Here is a 5,680-nt window from a genome sequence, read left to right on the forward strand (position 1 = left end):
ATATATATATATATATATATATATATATATATATATATATACATATACATATATTAATTTAATAAAAACAGTAATTGAAAAACAGTATAAATGGGAAAAGTAATTAAAAAATATTTATTTGAAGAATAAAATATATATTTATTTTTTTAAATAATTGTGTAATTTTTTTGGAAGCGAATCACGCTCAAGAAAAAATTAATTTATATTATACATATAAATATTCAAAGATACACTTTTTCGTGAATATTAATTTTTTATTTTTAGAGAAAATTATACAGTAAAAAATACATATAAAAACGATAAACAGTAAAAAAGAGTAAAAAGTAGAAAATCATTCGTTACGCATTCTCTCGAAAATGTTAATAAATAAAATCGGATAATCATACACAAGAGATTTGATTTTATCGCTTACAGCGCGGTGAATTAAATAATATAAAATGCGCCGACATGATGCATAAATACGATGACATGTATTTACATTTTAGAGGAGATTTATCGTAAATCCCATAATGCATGCTATTAAATGGAATTCATTTTCTCAGAATTGACACTCGAAATTCTAACAGTGCAATTTCTTTGTTTGATTGGAAAATTATGATTATTTGCTATATGTGTTTATGAATGCATCGTAGGTCGATAATTTAGCTAGTAAAACGAATTATCTCGCGATTATTATATCATATTATGATTGGCTGTTTGCAATCAATAGATCGCTGTCTGCCATTAGCTCAGTTTTATTGGATAAATTCTATTCGTGAAAAATCTTTCCGATCATGTAATGCAAAAACCTGTAACTCTGTCGATAACTATTTTCTAGTAGAGTAAATGAATCAAGAAATACCATTTCCTTTCAATGTTACAAGATGGCGACATGAGCTTATGTTGCATTTTAGATTGCGGATTTGCATGACCGCATAAGCACATATAGCGAAGAAATCAATCAGTCGTTTATAAAATACAGATCATAACGATACGTCATTTCTTTATTTGAAATCCGTGATTGGTTGATTTTTCCGAGAATGCGCTTTGCGTGCTCTATGTAAATTTGTCTGAATAGATGCTTACGTTTTGTTTTCTAATCAGATTTGACATAAATAAGAATTTGAAGACATTACATGTAAAATGTAAAAAAAGTAAGACGTTAAAAAAAAGAAACTTCGCATATTGGAAAAATATTTTTTAATAATTTTTAAAATAATTAATTTAATTATTTTTAATTAATATTAATTAATTTAAAGAAATATATATTTTATAATTACAATACATTTATATATTAAATAGTAACTTAAGAAAAGCCAGATTTTTATTACTTTTCCATTATGTCAGATAAAATGTTAAAAAGGCTTTCTAGATTCATAGCCTTTAGCCATTTAAGCAGCGAACGAATTGTTTATTGTGTATGCGATGCATATGGAATTAACCTGTGAAAATTGTTTGTACTAGCTACTTCGTGCTTTTAAATTCGAAATTGCAATAGAAGTTGTAAAATATTTTGTGCGCAGAGCAATTTAATCACGTTTCCTATAGAACGAAAAATATCGGACAAAATGACGGCCCTGTCTGATTCAATTGCTAATTGCATTTTTTTAAAATCTGCCGTTAAGAAGCTTTTAATTAATGCTATCATTTTAGTAAGCGTCATTAAAATTCTCGAAATGAAAAGATTTCTCATGTCGTGATGAAGTATTAAAAAATTTAAAAAGAAAATTATGTATACGATACGAATTATTCATTTATACCTATATACCTTTCTGGAAAGAAATTAGTAAATTGATTTTTCTTTCGTACTTTAATGAAGTATAAAAAAACTGGAAAAGAAAATTATATATGTTCGACATATTATACTTATGTATAATTTTTTTCAGAAAAAAATACGAAAATTCTTTTTTTGTAACGAGCCTGCTCGCCATTTTTCTTTATAAAAGATCAATTATAAATCCATCAGGGAACTATTTTCAAATTATTACTGAATAGATATGTAGGGCATCCCATATACGTAATTGACGAAATCACCGACACATATTGAATTATTGATGATATCGTAATTTCACCGAACAGAGTAGCGTACATTTATACTATTGTTCAGTTAAATTAGTGTGCACCATCAATCACTTGATATATGTCGCACATATGTAGAAACGTTCCAATTTTGATTGATTGTCCATTTATTATACCATCGATATTATTTAAGAATTCATGTGATGTGAGTGTTTGATTTGACCGATTGTGAGTTACGTTAGTATTCTATTTCTTTTTCCCGGATGCGTAATTGTGGCTTGCAATTTTTATTCGTAATTTTAGTGTCGTGTTTTCACGAATGAAAACGTGCTTGGGTAGTCACTGTGGATTTAATCCGGGCTTAAACGGTTCGACGTTTACGTTTCACGGAAAGTCTCAACTAATTTCAATTGCTCGTGTGTATTTCATTTTTTCTTTTTTGCATTAACTTACGTTATTCGCTACTTCATTCGACGCCCGAAATCGAATACGAGATCAAGTTAATCGAGTCAAGGTTGTTCATTGCATCGTAAAAATTCATCAATTTTATCACGCTGCGAATTTCCCACAGTTGTGACTAAAATACGATGTAGTACGATCAATTTATCGATGTCATCTGATTCAAAGTGAGATAGATGACATTATTCGCGTTTATTATATTCGTATTTATAATGTTGTATATGCAGTGACAAGTGTAATATCTGTATAATATCTGTATAATACATTTTTCATGTTGAAATGAACATTGTGATAATGGTTTTAATTATAACTATATGAGTGGCTTAAATATTTTTTTATACTGCAAATTAATATTTAAATGATTATATATTTACTAACATGACTTATCAAATAATCAAAAGTTTTCGTTGGATTCTATATATAAATTTTATATATATATATATATATATATAATTAATATTATTAATTAATATTTGTATATATTAATTAAATATTTGGTAAACAAATACTAATAAGGTAATTAACGCAGTGTCTTTGTGAGGTCTAAATAATTTTATAAAACGATAATCTATTTTGATGTACAATTTATTTGCTAATAAAGATATTATATAGTAATAATTTATAAATAAAAATAGCGATAAAATAATTCATAATTATCGAAAGTCATGAATATTAGCTTACATATATAAGAATCTAATATGTTTAATTATAGTTATTAGCGATGTAATTTACAATGTTGCTTGTTTAATTAGAATGACGGCTCGGAGGCAAAGGCAAAAAATAAAATACAACGAATTGCAGGAAGTATGAAGAAACTTTTTTATAGGCCATCTGTCTCATTCGGACAGATCGTGTGCAATTGCATGCATTACATGCTGCTTCACCGTATACAATGGTGAAGTAGCACCGAAGTTTTAGTCACGATTTTTGATCACGCTATTCTCCCGTAACATGTTCGACAGTAGTTCATTACATCACTCGTCGCTCGTAGCGCTACTGAGTTGGTATTGGATATGCTTAAACGGTGAAACACGACTGAAAATTTCAGCCTAGGTAGGTAGGTATCGCAATACGTCATACATAAGCCTTCATATTTTGTGGGTCATATTTGTGTCCAAAATTGATGAAGATTTATGACGAGCCATAATTCTTTGAAAAGCTTTTACTGCAGTCGAATGTAATAAAAATAAACATTGAATATATTGAGATTGATCATACAAAACATTTAATTTAAAGTTTATATTTTTTAGATATTTTTTATCTTATACGTATTTAAAAAAGATTTATCTGAACAGCTTTTGGAAAGTTGTTGTATGACTAAATAAATTGCGAATTCCTTGGGAATACAAATAGTAGAACGTAATCAAGATAAGCATTGAACATGTAAAGATTAAATACAAAAATAATGTAGATTTTCCAGAAGAATTAAGATTTTTAAAATTTTATAAATTTTATTTTTGAGAGCTTTGAGAGAATTTTATTTTAGAAAGCTTCTTTTAAAAAGTTGCGAACAATAAAAAGTTAACAATGACAAACAAAATTAACGAAATAACAAGTAAAATGTCTCAATGAAATAAGAAGGGCTAATAGAAATTAGCGCTATAGAGAATGCATTTACTGATCAGTTGCGTTTTGATAATGTAAATTGATTAATATCTGAATGGCAATAGCTGTATTAGTTGTATACTTGTTCTATAACTTTCCATATCCTAGTCATTTAATGTCATTCAATCATCTAATTGCATGAGTTTGCTCTTTAATGGAGAAATGGTTGACTGCCTTTCAAGAAGCGTAACTGAAGTATTCGATTTGGGTCTCAAAGCATTTATTTATGTTAAATTATTACAATTTTTACATTATTATAATTTAATGTAAACGTTTAAATACGACGTTTAAAACGTTTAAAAACGTTTAAATACGTTTTATATATATTTACATAAGTGCGCAGTCTATTCCCATTAGCTTTTTTTTCATTTTATTGAGAATTTACAATAAACTTATTTCTTTGCGAACTTCTCGAAAGTACAAATGGATGAAGATAATTTTTGCTAAATTTAAATCAATTTCACAATTATAAAATCATATTTATATTATATTTATTTAAAATTATATTTAAAAAATTGTATTTTTATATAAAATTACAACTTAATTCAGTTGTAATTAGATTTAAATATTTGTAAATTAGGAAAATATAACGACTAATAAAATTGTATTAGAAAAAAAACATTGCGCTAAAATTTTTAAATCGCTCAAAGAGAAAAGAAAAAAACGTTAACAAATACCGGTGGTTTAATCCTGTCGCGTTGTATACGCGTTTCAACGTCACGTTTTGAAAATAGTGAATTTTCTCTCCATTTCAAATTTACCTATTCCACTTTGTTCCTAAAATTTGAGAAGAGAGAGGAAACGTGGATTGCCGTGTAAACTTAAAACCGCTAATCCTATTACACGTACCGGATGCGCTTTCGGGCAATCTCGGAATTCTGACTGACAGTCTTCTCTCCGTTCCGCTTGCAAAATCCACTCTATTTCCACGTGCTGAATACATTCTGACGCGAGCCTCGTTAACATACGGATGCATATACGCAAAGGTGGAAGTCGCGTAATTGGCTTTTCGACGATGCGCGGATGGACGAGCGATGGGCGGTCGTAGAACGGGAGCGAGAGAATACGAGGGGATGAAATCCTCGGATCTACGGCATCTACGACACGGGGTTACGGGGTAACGCACGAGGAGGGAAAGAGGGCAACAGCTGGTCCCGGTGGTGGCCTCCGAGCGTAGACGAGCGTTTCCGGAGAGCGCCGAATCTGCCGTCGTGTTGCTCGCGATTCGCGATTCATCCGCGGTGAGCGAAGTTAGCAGAGTGCGCGGTGGACGGAGACGGCGCCGGAAGCGGACGAAGACAGAAGCGCACTGTCAGGGGGTAGGCGAGAGGGTGCGGAAAGGCGGGAGGGAAATTGGGTGAGAACGAAACGGGAGGTAGATAGCGTACGATACGATCGAGCGACGGATGGTTGATGGATGGTGGCAGTGGAGATGAGAGAGAGAGAGAGAGAGAGAGAGAGAGAGAGAGAGAGAGAGAGAGAGAGAGAGAGAGAGAGAGAGAGAGAGAGAGAGAGAGAGAGAGAGAGTAGTGTGTGTGTGTGTGTGTGTGTGTGTGTCGTCGTCGCGTCGTCGTCGTCGTCGTCGTCGTCGTCGTCGTCGTCGTCGTACGTCGTACGT

The sequence above is a fragment of the Atta cephalotes genome (assembly GCF_000143395.1).
Source record: "Atta cephalotes unplaced genomic scaffold scaffold00058, whole genome shotgun sequence".
In the NCBI taxonomy this organism is placed as follows: Eukaryota; Metazoa; Arthropoda; class Insecta; order Hymenoptera; family Formicidae; genus Atta; species Atta cephalotes.